The sequence below is a fragment of the Aethalodelphis obliquidens genome, unplaced genomic scaffold, assembly GCF_003676395.1.
Source record: "Aethalodelphis obliquidens isolate GAN/ISIS:26980383/991018 unplaced genomic scaffold, ASM367639v1 scaffold4, whole genome shotgun sequence".
NCBI lineage: Eukaryota > Metazoa > Chordata > Mammalia > Artiodactyla > Delphinidae > Aethalodelphis > Aethalodelphis obliquidens.
Window position 1 is genome coordinate 61,389,372 of NW_020837948.1, and position 14,882 is coordinate 61,404,253.

At 43.8% G+C, this 14,882-nt stretch overlaps 1 long non-coding RNA gene across 1 annotated transcript; it reads left to right on the forward strand.

Moving 5' to 3' along the window:
• Positions 1-8,246: 8,246 nt before the first annotated feature.
• LOC113613828 (uncharacterized) lies at positions 8,247-14,413 on the forward strand. Its single transcript, XR_003430376.1, has 3 exons — positions 8,247-8,257; positions 8,501-8,504; positions 14,302-14,413. It is a non-coding gene; the product is annotated as an uncharacterized LOC113613828 (long non-coding RNA).
• The last annotated feature ends 469 nt before the right edge of the window (positions 14,414-14,882 follow it).

Genomic DNA, 14,882 nt, shown 5'->3' on the forward strand with positions numbered 1-14,882 from the left:
CTGCACCTTCATCATGCCGAGCACAATATCTGTTGCATAACAGATGCCTAATAAATAGGTGAATGAACTATTTTAATATACTAACTCACTTTGAGCCCCCGGACAACTCACCTACCCTTTCCATCTTCATCTCTAGTCACTACTCTCTCTTCTTCACAGCCAAAGTGTTAAGGAGTTTTAAAGAGTTACAAGCTCTAGTCAACTTCCTCACATGCCACTCACTCCCCAGCCTTTTCTGGCCCCGGCTCTACATCCTCAAGCCCAAAATGCTCTCTGCAAGACGGTCAGTCACTTCTTTGTCATTAGATCCAGTAGGCCAGACCCATTTTACTTCTCCTTTCAGCAGCGTGCAAATCTGCTCATCACTTCCCTGCTTTAAATTATTTCAGTGGATTCCTCCTTGATTCAAACTCCTTGAAATTCTGTTGCCTTGGCTGCCAGGACTCTGGTTTTCCTCCTGCTCTGGCAGCTCCTCCCTGGTTCGTTTTTCATGACTCTCCCATTGCTCCTCAATAAATGTGGGTGCTTCCCAGGGTTCCAGCCCAGGCCCTCTTCTCACCTCACTGCCTCCACTCTCCCTGGGCAACCACACTCAAATGCATCTCTGTCAATTTCCACCTCCTGCCCAGACCTCTCACCCAACGTGGACACAGTGGCCCTCTCCTCAGACTCAAACCTGAACTCAATGCTCCCCTCCCACAAAGCCGTCCTCCTTCCTGTGTTACATGAAGAACTAATCCCTGCCCCCTGCCTGCCCATCACCCAGACACGAACCTCCTCCTCCGCTCTTGCCTTCACCTTCCATCTGGCACCAAACCCTGTTGATTCTACTCCTCAGTAACGTCTTTAATTGTCCACTTCTCTCTCTCAAGACCACCACCTAGGGCTTCCCTGGTGGCGCAGTGGTCGAGAGTCCGCCTGCCGATGCAGGGGACACGGGTTCGTGCCCCGGTCCGGGAGGATCCCACATGCCGTGGAACGGCTGAGCCCATGAGCCATGGCCGCTGAACCTGCGTGTCCGGAGCCTGTGCTCCGCAACGGGAGAGGCCACAACAGTGAGAGGCCCGCGTACCACAAAAAAAAAAAAAAAAAAAAAAAAAAAGACCACCACCTAATTTCAGGACCTCACTGTGTCCTACAGTTACTGCAACAACCATCAAATGATCTCATTTTCCTCAGCGAGTCTTGCCACCTTCAGTTCATTCTCCACCTTGAACCTGAAGAAACTTTCGAAAACTGCAAATCTGGGGACTTCCCTGGTGATCCAGTGGTTAAGTCTTCGCCTTCCAGTGAAGGGGGTGCAGGTTCATTCCCTAGTCGAGAAGCTAAGATCCCACATGCCTTGCGACCAAAAACCCAAAACATAAAACAGAAGCAATATTGTAACATATTCAACAAAAGACTTTAAAAATGTTCCACATTTTAAAAAGTCTTTAAAAATTGCAAATCTGCTCATCACTCCCCTGCTTTAAATTATTTCAGTGGATTCCTCCTAGATTCGAACTCATTATCATGGCCTACAGGACTCTTGATGACCTACCTTCCTAGCATCATCTAGTACTCTCCACTCCTAGCCTGTGATTAATGCTCTGACTATAATAAAATAGATTGGAGTTGCAGTACCATGCCAATATACCTTCGCACTTGCTGTTCCCTTTACTCAGAAAGCCCCTTTTATCCTTCAAGATTCAGTGCAGGTGTAATCTCCTCTAGGAACCTTCAATCCTGGGTTAGGGGTTGTCCCATCCTTCCTGGACATTCCTTTCCTACAGAATCCAGCACAGTGCTCTAGAACACTACGTGTCCTGTCACACTATTATTAGACTTTAAGGGCCTTGGGGGCATGGACTGTCTTTTCCATCTTTGTACTTGCAGTCCCTCACACTGCCATGAAATTTGGTACACAGAAGATGCTCAGTGGAAGGGTGAGTGGGAAGGTGGGTGGACGGCTGGGTGGATACAAATGAATAGGTAGATGACTGAAACTCAGATGGAACTGTAGTTAAAGAAGTTGTCTCTCCACCGGTCCTTCAACTCATCTCTCAGGAATGGGAAGAGCAACCTTGAAAAATAGTTCCAAAGACCTGGGCTAAGCAAATTTCTAAAAGCAATCTGGGAAAAACATAATGGCACAAACAAAACACATAGAGTTTAATAACAAGCCACAATTTGTTAAATGGGGTATGTCCAGGTTGGCATGAAAAGATATTCAGAAAATGCTGATTTTTATTTAAAGTTATATCCACATATACATTCTAAAGGGAGGCAGAGAGCAGAGTTCTCACCCAACAAACGATCTAAATGTTCCACTGTATACAACTCACACCTCTCCACACCACGGCCACAAGGATCTCTGACAAAGGGGCATCTCCTAAAAACATCTAAGCACTTGCTTTGATGAGAAAAAACAAACACACAATTAAATAGTAGGTTGGGAAAAGAAAGATTTTCCAAAATCAAAACTGAGATCTATAGCCAAGACCTAGAAATTGATGAAACAACTGATGGCTACTGTAACAAGATAGATAATGATATGGAGACCTTGCTGGATGTGGGACACTGTGCCTCCCTCCCCCAGAACTCAGCATTTCACAACAGCCACCCTCAACGCCCTTCTTTCATCTGATCCTCATGACAACTGTAGGAGGAGCGCAAGGCAGGGAAGGTATTTTTATTCTGAGTAAATAGATAAGAAAAATGAATGGAAGGAAAGGAAAGGACTATGAGATTGGGGAAAGGTGATGCCAAGTTCCTTTTCTCAGCTCTAACTTGGGGCACCTAAGTGGCAAGTGGCCAAGAGGCAACCACCAGAGAATACCTGATGGAAACAGATTCTCATGTTTTCTCTGTCTGATAGAGTTGCCCCTCCAGCACTAAACTCGAAAGCTGCCTCCTTTTTCCCATCTTCTCCGTTCTTTTCCTTCTCCCGTATTCACTCTCCTCCTCACTCATGACATTCCAGCTACTCTGGAACACTTTGTTTCTGGTATACATCAAGGTTAATCTTATTTCAAGGCCTTTGCATCTGCTGTTCCCCATGCCTGGAACACATTCTATGAGGAACTCTTTTCAGCCCTTCGGGTCTTTCGGGTCTCTGTTTAAATATTTGTTCCCTAGAGACACCCTCTTTGTACACACTTGCTAATAAGGACCCAGACACCTCCCACCCCAACTTTCTTCCATCCCATTACCCCATTTTGTTTATGCAGGATAGGTCCTTGGATCTAGAAGGGATCCATTAGGCTTCCTGAAAATGTAATGTGACCCCTACTTTCCCAGATATTATATCTGCAACTGGGTATTCTCTTAGAGGATTTTTTGTTCTGGAAACATTCACTGCTGTATGTCCTGGAAAATGATGCCAATCTCTCTGCTATGAGTCCTGACAGTGCTGACTTCCTTCTCTATCACTAGGTAAGTACATTCTGTTTGATTTATATAAGAATTGTCAGAGCCTGGTCTTTCTAGTAATGCAATTCTATTATGAACATTGTGAGTAGAGTAGTTGTGCTACTGATGATTGTGCTGAGACTGTTAGTTGTCCCTCAATATCTGCTCTCTTGTTCCTTCAGTAAAAAAAAATTTTTTAGCTGGGTACAAGTTGTTCAGTATAAAGACTACACTTCCCAGACTCTTGTTTCTGGGTGTGGTCATATGACTAAGTATTGACAAATGGGATGTGAATTAAGTGATGTGTGCTACCTCCAGGTCATATCCTTAGAAGGAAAGGGAGTGTCCTCACTTTCTCTTCCCCTTCCCACTTACTTGAAATTAACCTAGAGGAGGTGGTGAGCCATCTGCAACCTTGTGGATGACCACATCTAGTGATGGCAAATGAGCAAGACAGAAGGAACCTGGGCCCCTGACACCACAGAGCTGCTAACTGCCCTAGACTGCTCACCACCAGATTGTTACATGAGAAAGAAATGAAATTCTCTCTTGCTTAAACCACTGTTAATTGGTTCTTTTTGTTATAGCAACCAACCTATACTCTAGCTAACAGAATCTGAAATCATCAAATTTATTCATGTACTGTATATTGTTCTCTATTGCCCCTAGAAAATAAAGTCTAAGAGGACAGAAACCTTTATCCTTGATCATCACTTTATCCCTAGAACATGGAACAGTTCCTGGTGGATAATAAGGACACATTAGACAATAAGCAATATTTGCTACATGAATGAATAAGTGAAAGTAGAAATGAATCACTTGCTTTCATTGGCTGACTGAGATTCTTTCTGCCCAGGTTTTTGCTTTCCCCCTTCCTTTCTGGCCCTCCCTTTTAGCTTGTCTATCCCTGTTATAAAAGACTTTTCAGTACTGGGGGTGCCCCCATCTCTTCCACACACTCATCTGACCTTAATGTGGAAGAGGAAGCTTTCTGGCTCAGGGATCTGAACGTTTCCTCAGTTCTTTGCAGACCCAAGTAAGTTTGGAAAGACATTTTGACACAAGATCACAGTTCAAAGAAAGTCATGTGGGATATCAGAGACCATCTGGTCCCTCCCTGGGTTACCACCATCATGCTCTTCCTTTTCATGATGAAATATCAAAACATGGAAAACAGGGGGGTAGCTACTATGCAATTGGTTGGATTTTTCTCTCACCTCCTAGGGATCTTGGGGTGATTTGAGGCTGTGAGTCTGAAAACACATCAGCCTAGAGTAATGCTGTCCAATGAAAACATGCAGACCACAAACACAAGCCACATGTGTAACTTCAAATGTTATAGTATCCACATCACATTTAAAAAGTAAAAAGAAACTGGTGAGAATAATTCAATAATATACTTAAGTTAACATGCTCATAATATCATTTCAACATGTATAAAAATTACTAAAGACCAGTACAAAAATTAACAAAATATTTTACATGTTTTTATGCTAAATTGTTGTCTTTTACAGCACACCTCAGTTCAGACTAACCACACCTCAAGTCCTTAATAGCCACATGTGGCTAGTGACCAGCATACTGGCTGGCATAGGTCTAGAGGAAAATGTACTGAGTTAGACTGTGTTCAGGTTCTGTTGCAGGCTGATCCCCAAGGCGATCTGACCTTCAGTGTCCTCATCTATAAAGTGGGGCTCGTTACACCTGTTTCACAATGTTTGGGGGAGGAATTATAGAGCTAATATAAGTGAAAGTGTTGAACATGTGTGGGACAGTGCGGTTTTTGTGAAAAATAAAAACAGGTTCCAGCACACTCTCCCTCTGCTACTCCTCTCTATCAATGCCAATTATCCAGCAAAATGAGGCAAGAAGAAGAAGAAACCTCCCTGATCAACAGATGAATCCTGGGTGACGCCTTCCACTGCCACTGTCCATCTCAGAACCCAGAGGAGTTCGGGCTGGGGAACTCTATTAGTTGGGGTTCTCCAGAGAAAAAGAACCAGTAGGATATAATGTTACAGATATATATTTAGAGAGAAAGAGAGAGAGATTTATTACCCATTGAAGACCAGAATGGAACAAAAAGGCAGGGGCGGGGGGTGGATTTGCTGTCTGCTAATGCCAACATCTACCTTCTCCTGTCCTCAGACATTGGCGCTCCTGTTTCTCATGCCTTTGGACTCAGATGGGATTTACACCATCCACCCAGACATCCACTCCAACCATCATGGTTCAGACAACTGTTCTCACTTCTGCCCTTACACATAGAAGAGAGATGCTGTCCCCTAAGTGGAGCGATTTAGGAGGCTCTAGAAAATGCTTCTGTTTCCAAATGTCTTCCGACTGTGCCTGAAACCCACCATAATGGGTCCTTCTGAATGAGTTTCAACCACCCCACCTCCATCCTTAAAATGTACATACTGCTGAGGTTAAGGACACCCGAGAACACAGGGTTTCTAAACTTTCACGTGAGCAGCAAGTCTCAGTGTGGAGCCTGGGAGTCAGCATGTCTCCCCTGCACCCAGAAGAGATTTGTGGAGCGCGCTCTGAGCAACACTGCCCTTAAGCCAGAGCGTGGCCTTGTTTGTCTAGTGCTTTCCTCCTGGAGTGGCTGAAAACACAGACTGCTCACAGGTCTGCCTTCCCTGCCACTCCTGCCACAGACCAGCTCCTGAGCTCCTGAGCCCCTAGAGCACTGAGCAGTATGGGCTCTGAGTGCTTATGCATATGTGTGTGTACACACACACATTCTCTCTCTCTCTCTCTCTCTCTCTCTCTCTCACACACACACACACACACACACACACACACACACAGCTGCTGAATGCAGCATCCCCATGGTGCCTGATCTGAACCCAGGACACCAACCAGCCTGCCTCTTGGGCCCCAAACCTTTCAAAAATGCTAGGAAGGTCACAGCGCTTCTCCTCCCACAGACAGTAACACAGCTCAGAGGCGGGCAGCACATTCCTGCCTGAGGACGCATATCTCTGGGCTGATTAAATAAGCACAGCTTAATTAAATTAAAGTAAGATCAGAACCTGCCTAAACTCTGCTGGCAGCCCAGTGGAGTCCCTCATGAATCTTTCATTTTCATAAATGAATGACTGTGTACCTGCTTTGGGGCTTTCTCTGATAGAAGAGGGGCCTCTGGGTAGAATTGGCTTCTTCTGGTCAGAAGAAAGCAGATACAGGGTATTTTTATTTAGGGAACCAAGAAGCTTTGGGACCTCTTTGTGCTTTTTGCTGGGGACGAGACATCATGCCCTGTTACTGGGCACAGGATGAGTGTGACTGAGGCTGCTCTCCTAAAACCAGAGGGTTACTAAGAGTCTGGAACAGTCGAACAAATGTTTGGTGGAGAGAGAGATAGAGACAGAGATGGAGGTTGAGCACAGGTAAAGCTGCAAACTCACCCACAAGTGAGGTTGTTATGAACATGCTTAGCAAATTCCGATACACAGGCTTTGAATGGTGTTGGCTGTTGCCAGGAATTAGCAAGGAGAAAAAAAAACAGAGCACCTGTTCCAGAAAATTTCCTCAAAGCAGGAGCTAGAAGAGATAAAGAAAAGCAACTGTGGTCTACCCTAAACTTATACAGTGCTGTATGTCAATTATGTCTCAATAAAACTGGGGAAAAAGCAAGCAACTGTGCAAACGTTATGGAACAGATAGAATTCCTCTGCTCAGCAGGGCTAAACCCTTGTTTGCCCACAAGGCCTGCCCTGGGGGCCCATGAGAAAGAGTTTCTCAGCACAGCTGTGGACCAGAGGTCCAGCGTGCTCCCCAGGAGCCTCGTTGACTGTTGTCAGGTGAGTCACCTGTGTTGGAGAGGAGGTGGGAGGATGGCACAGGTATCACCACTCTAGGGATGCCGAAATGGTGGGCCCAATGCCTGCACCCCGCCTGCACCCCATCTAAAACTTAGATCAGGAGAGGCAGTGTGCACAGCAGCCTGGTCTCCAACCAGCCGGCTTAGGGGTCTCTGCGGAGTTGCCGCCTCAGCCCTCTCAGTCTCTTCTAGCAGGCTGGGAAGGGAAGGACAAAGAGGAGAAATGCACATTTTGCAAGTTCCGGTGGAAAGCCTTTGGGGAAGGAAGTTGAAACTAATGGACAAGCTGTGGCTTTCATTCATCCACGTGACTGTTGCTTCCATTAGCCCGGAAATGTGAGAGGGGGCCTCTGCAATCTATCATTGTCCTTTGTGTGTGCTGGTGACACTGCTGACGGTGTTATTTTCTGGCTTCAAACTTACCCTCATTACAGGACTTTTGCTCAAATTTCTTACAGAACTGATCACTTACATCACCTTATAGACTCTTTAAATTCCACCATTGGCTTCCCACTTAGCTCATCTCTCATCTGCCCCCACTACCAACTCAGACTCAGCAACAACTGAGTAGACATTGCTGTTCCTATAACCCTACTTACCTGTTTCTACTTCCAAACCCTAATCTGAGACTTATCCCAGCCTGGAATATCTCTCCATTAGTTTTCTGACCAGTAGCAGAGGTGTCTTCTTGTCATTCTGATCAAGTGCTCCCTACGCAGTGAAGCCTTCCAGGTGACTTTTCCAGTTCCATTGCCTCCAGCCTCCAGTGATCCCAGAGTTGTGAGGATCAAATGAGAAAGTGCACTATACACTATGGGGCATTTTACCAGACTAAGGTACACTGTCATGTGTCATGGCTGCCTCTAAACTCTGAGCACATTAAAGAGCCATTTAAAACCCAAAGGACCAAGGGCTGCTAGTTCAAAGTGACAGATTCAGTTCACAGATTTGTTTATCTCCTCTCTCTGCAAAGAAGCCAAGAGACATCTATCAAGACACTTACGATCTTAAAATCTTCCTATAACATGAAAGCAGGTGAAGGAGTGTGAAATAGGAGCTGAGCAGAAGAGGCTGCTGAGAAGATAAAGACAATGGAGGGCAGCAGTGAAAAATGACGGTAGAAACAGGATCACTAATTGAAAGTCTGTATATAGACTAACACCCCTGACATTTCCCTCTAACATCCCTGCTTGCAAAACATCTGGCATCCAGGTATTTACATCCAAGCCTGGGAGAAAAAAAAGCCTAAAATTAAAGCGGAAATTGTGCCTCTACAAGAAATGTGAATGGACTTCCTGGGAAGAATGAGGGCAGCCAGTGTGGGAGTGTGGCGTGCCACAGACCCTTCAGAGGAACGAGTGGCTGCCTTCCCACTCACTGAAGCCCAGCCCACCACAGTCAACAAGCTCGCCCACCAACACAGAGCTCCTGGGCAGCCCTGCTATGGTCTCATTCTTAAACAACCAAGATCACAAGACTGTTGAGAAAGCCTAAAATGTGAAATAGAAAGACTAAGATTAATAAAAAATAAAATGACCTTGGAGGAAAAATAAAGAATAGAAGAAAATCAAAGTGGGAAAAAACCTCTAATTAATATTTCCAGAGATAGATGAAAAGATGTTGCATCCATAAAATATAAATGTAGAAAAGAGACCATCAGAGGAAAAAAAAGTCTTAGAAAAGAAGAATATGACTGCTAAAATTTTGTTGAAGTTAATGAGTTGAAAGATTAAATTCTTGAAAATATCTCAGAATGTAGAATATTAAGACAAAGAGGCAAAAAAAAGAGAGGGGAAGAAAGAGAAGACGTACATAGGAGCAATTCAACTAATAGGATTCCCAGAAAGAGAGAAGAGAGGAAATTAAAGGATGGAGATTATTAGTAAAATAACAAGAGAATTTCCCAAAGCTGAAGAAGGATACAAGTATTAGATTGAAAGATCTCACAATGTTCAGAACAGTCCATTTTTAAAAGTCCTCTGTTAAATCACATCATTGTGACATTTTGGAACAAAAAGGGCAACAGGAAAATTCTAAATGCATCCAGAGAAAAGAAAAGAGGTTCTTGGTTGCCACAACAACAAAAATGATTAACATGGTAACTTAGAATAGAAATGCACTGGAGGGTTGTTGAGTAACTACCTATTAGTGGAATAACTATAGAAAGAGGCTCAGAAAATAGGCAGAAACAAAGGGAGGCAAAAAAACAAGAACACAGTCAAGGTCATACTACAGAAACAGCCTGATTCCAACAGAGCTGCCACTATTGCTGGGCCCTTCCAAGGAAGTGAACCACTTCCAAGATCACCACCACTACCAGTACCACTGAACTCTGAGCACTTCCCCCACCAGCAAAATAAATTTTGCACCATTCGCTCCAGATTCAAAGTCCCAGATGGGAGCATCTGATTGGCTAAGCTTAGGCACATGCCAATTTCCCAGTTTTTAGAAGTCAGAGAGAAAAACTATCTGGGCTTCTGCATGGAAGCTGGAACCCTGCCTCCCACCAAGACTCACCCAAAGGTAGATTCTTCAAGCTTCACAAGAGGTTCAGACACCATGAAGTCAACATCAAAATAATAAACATCTGCTATAGTTTGCCCCTCTGACTCTTCACCATCTTTATATATACCTCTCTCCATAGTTAAAATTCTAAAGCAGGGGCTTCCCTGGTGGTGCAGTGGTTAAGAATCTGCCTGCCAATGCAGGGGGCATGGGTTTGAGCCCTGGTCCGGGAAGATCCCACATGCCGCGGAGCAACTAAGCCCGTGCACCACAACTACTGAGCCTGCACTCTAGAGCCCGCAAGCCACGACTACTGAGCCCACATGCCACAGCTACTAAGCTTGCGCGCCTAGAGCCCATGCTCCGCAACAAGAGAAGCCACTGCAGTGAGAAGCCGGTGTTCCACAACGAAGAGTAGCCCCCGCTACCAACCGCAACTAGAGAAAGCCCGCGTGCAGCAGCGAAGACCCAACGCAGCCTAAAAATTAATTAATTTTTTAAAAATTCTAAAACAAACACTAAAATGTTCATAACTACCATATGCAAATATCTTCACACTCATACCCTTAATAAAGCCAAAGTCCCATGAGTTGGTGCATCCAGCAACAATGCAAGACTTCCTAGGTGATGCATATTTTCCCTCTAGCTCTACCATAATCCCCTATTGATTTGTACAACTTTTGGGCTAAATACCCTATACAGAACAGTGAGATAAAGAGAGAGAAAGAAGAAAAACAAATACATATATATAATGAAAATTACAGTCTTCATTTCTGCACTGGTCACAGGGTCACGTGGACTTTAATTCTCTTCAACTAGTAATGGTAATAGACATATTGTAGGTAATAAAAATAAATCTAGAGAATCTATCACAATGAGGACAAATCACTACCTTCCATATGATAGAAAGAATCTAAAGCAATCTACCTTCCCCATGGTGCCCGGCTGACCCTCTCTGAGCACCATTTTGGAGTGCCAGAGTTGTACAGCCAGAGTGCACACTGAGAACTGTCCATCAGTAGATCAGCCTTTGTAAATGAAAGTGCTTCTGTTCATCTAATTATTAAGAACCACCCCATCCCTTGCTGCAACGAGTCTTTGGTGAGCAGCCTCATGGAACACACCCGGTTCGTTTGGAAAAACCCAATACACATGACTCTCCTCCAACCCTCCCACTCTCCTGTCCTCCAGTGTTGCTCCTTTCAGATCCAAACCACTCTGTGCAGCCCATGAGTCAGTGTACATTCTTTCCTCAAGTCACTCTCTTCCCATGCAAATGGGCAGTAAGATGCACTGTTCAAAACTCTGCCGACTAGGAGGATATCTCTTCCTCAGTGTCCTTCAGGGAGAGCCCAAGCGAAGCTGCTGTTCCAGCCTACTTCTGTTTGATGCCAGAGCATTGAGCCGTTTGATTGATGTTCAGTTCTCAACACTTGCTTAACATCTTTCACTCCCTCCTACCACAGCCGCAGATACCCAGAGAATGACTTCGACCACTTTTCAGTTGCAAGTCCCATCCCTGAGCATTACGGGCAAGATTCCCCTTTACAGATACAAATACGTGTGTTGCGGCTCAGGGAAAGACCTTGCAGTTCCTCTGGTCCAAGACAACCTTACCATCCTTTCCTTCGGACCTATTCACAGTCCTCAGTTAAGGGTCATTCACATAGTGAACACTCATGAGGTTGCTGACTGGCTGAACAGAAAAGGCAGAGATTTAAGACCACAGACGCTTGAGGTCCCAGAGGCCCCAGGTGTTTATTATATTATTTAAAAATAAATATATCCTAGCAGGTGGTGGTTGCAGGAAGCAGATTGTGAGATGGGTACTGGTGGGCAGAAGGTTTACTTAGGAAAACTCTTGGAATAAACACTTTTGGAAGGGAAGACAAATGCAAGAATGGGTCCAAGGAGCACATACACTGTGATTCAGCATGAGCGAAGGTTTCAGCAATCCCGTTGGGAAGCTCAGAAGCTGAAATGCCCTTTCAGAGTGGTCCACAGTTGGGGCAGAGAATGCCTGGCCTAAATTTTCATTGGATATACTTGATCTATATTTAGATTTTATAAACTTACACTTTAAAAAGTAGATTCACATACCCAAGTGGTTCCAAACATACTTAAAAGTTTTCCAATAATTAAACTGCATATCAGTTTTTAAATTTAAATTAGTGAGAGTATATAAAACTTAAAAATCAGTTCTTAACTTGCACTAGCCCCATATCAAGTATTCAATAGCCACATCTGGTGAGTGGCTGCCATAGTAGACAGTGCAGGCTTATACTATAAAAATTATATACGCGGATTTAGGAACGAAGATGGAGGAGCAGAAGGACGTGCTCTCACTCCCCCTTACAAGAACACCAGAATCACAACTAACTGCTGAACACTCATCAACAGGAAGACACTGGAACTCACCAAAAAAGATACCCCACATCCAAAGACAAAGGAGAAGCCAAAATGAGACAGGAGGAGGGGGACATTCACAATAAAATCAAATCCCGTAACTGCTAGGTGGGTGACCCACAAACTAGAGAACACTTATACCACAGAAGTCCACCCACTAGAGTAAAAGTTCTGAGCCCCACGTCAGGCTTCCCAATCTGGGGGTCTGGCAACGGGAGGAGGAATTCCTAGAGAATCAGACTTTGAAGGCTAGCAGGATTTGATCGCAGGACTCTAACAGGACTGGGAGAAACAGAGACTCCACTCCTGGAGGGCACACACAAAGTAGTGAGCACATCAGGACCCACGGGAAGGAACAGTGACCCCATAGGAGACTGAACGAGACCTACCTGCTAGTGTTGGAGGGTCTCCTGCAGAGGTGGGGGGTGGCTGTGTCTCACCATGAGGACAAGGACACTGGCAGCAAAATATCTGGGAAGTACTCCTTGGCGTGAGCCCTCCCAAAGTAGCCATTAGCCCCACCAAAGAGCCAAGTAGGCTCCAGTGTTGGATCGCCTCAGGTCAAACAATGAAAAAGGAGGGAACCCAGCCCCACCCATCAGCAGACAAGTGAATTAAAGTTTTACTGAGCTCTGCCCACCAGAGCAACAGCCAGCTCTACCCACCACCAGTCCCTCCCATCAGGAAACTTGCACAAGCCTCTAAGATAGCCTCATCCACCAGAGGGCAGACAGCAGAAGCAAGAAGGACTACAATCCTGCAGCCCGTGGAACAAAAACCACATTCACAGAAAGACAGACAAGATGAAAAGGCAGAGGGCTATGTACCAGATGAAGGAACAAGATAAAACCCCAGAAAACAACTAAATGAAGTAGAGATAGGCAACCTTCCAGAAAAAGAATTCAGAATAATGATAGTGAAGATGATCCAGGACCTCAGAAAAAGAATGGAGGCAAAGATCAAGAAGATGCAAGAAATGTTTAACAAAGACCTAGAAGAATTAAGGAAAAAACAAACAGAGATGAACAATACAATAACTGAAATGAAAACTACACTGGAAGGAATCAATAGCAGAATAACTGAGGCAGAAGAACGTATAAGTGATCTGGAAGATAAAATAGTGGAAATAACTACTGCAGAGCAAAATAAAGAAAAAAGAATGAAAAGAACTGAGGACACTCTCAGAGACCTCTGGGACAACATTAAACGCACCAACATTCGAATTATAGGGGTTCCAGAAGAAGAAGAGAAAAAGAAAGGGACTGAGAAAATATTTGAAGAGATTATAGTTGAAAACTTCCTTAATATGGGAAAGGAAAGAGTTAATCAAGTCCAGGAAGCACAGACAGTCCCAAACAGGATAAACCCAAGGAGAAACATGCCAAGACACATAGTAATCAAATTGGCAAAAAATTAAAGACAAAGAAAAATTACTGAAAGCAGCAAGGAAAAAATGACAAATACATACAAGAGAACTCCCGTAAGGTCAACAGCTGATTTCACAGCAGAAACTCTACAAGCCAGATGGAAGGGGCATCATATAGTTAAAGTGATGAAAGGGAAGAACCTACAACCAAGATTACTCTACCTGGCACGTATCTCATCCAGATTCTTTGGAGAAATCAAAAGCTTTACAAACAAGCAAAAGCTAAGAGAATTCAGCACCACCAAACCAGCTCTACAACAAATGCTAAAGGAACGTCTCTAAGTGGGAAACACAAGAGAAGAAAAGGACCTACAAAAACAAACTCTAAACAATTAAGAAAATGGTCATAGGAACATACATATCAATAATTACCTTTAACGTGAATGGGTTAAATGCTCCAACCAAGACACAGGCTGGCTGAATGGATACAGAAACAAGACCCATATATATGTTGTCTACAGGAGACCCACTTCAGACCTAGGGACACTTTCAGACTGAAAGTGAGGGCATGGAAAAAGATATTCCATGCAAATGAAAATCAAAAGAAAGTTGGAGTAGCAATACTCATATCAGATAAATTAAACATTAAAATAAAAAATGTTACAAGAGACAAGGAAGGACACTACATTATGATCAAGGGATCAATCTAGGAAGAAGATATAACAATTATAAATATATATGCACCCAACATAGGAGCACCTCAATACATAAGGCAACTGCTAACAGCTATAAAACAGGAAAGCGACAGTAGCACAGTAATAATGGGGAACTTTAACACTTCACTTACACCAATGGACAGATCATCGAAAATGAAAATAAATAAGGAAAACAGAAGCTTTAAATGACACAACAGACCAGATAGAATTAAATGATAGTTATAGGACATTCCATCCAAAAACAGCAGATTACACTTTCTTCCCAAGTGCGCACGGAACATTCTCTAGGATAGATCACATCTTGGGTCACAAAACAAGCCTTAGTAAATTTAAGAAAACTGAAATCAGAGCAAGCATCTTTTCTGAGCACAATGCTATGAGATTAGAAATGAATTACAGGGAAAAAAAACGTAAAAAACACAAACACATGGAGGCTAAACAATAAGTTACTAAACAACGAAGAGATCACTGAAGAAATCAGAGAGGAAATCAAAAAATACCTACAGACAAATGACAATGAAAACACGACGATCCAAAACCTATGGCATGCAGCAAAAGCAGTTCTAAGAGAGAAGTTTATAGCTATACAAGCCTATGTCAAGAAACAAGAAAGGGCTTCCCTGGTGGCGCAGTGGTTGAGAGTCTGCCTGCCGATGCAGGGGACACA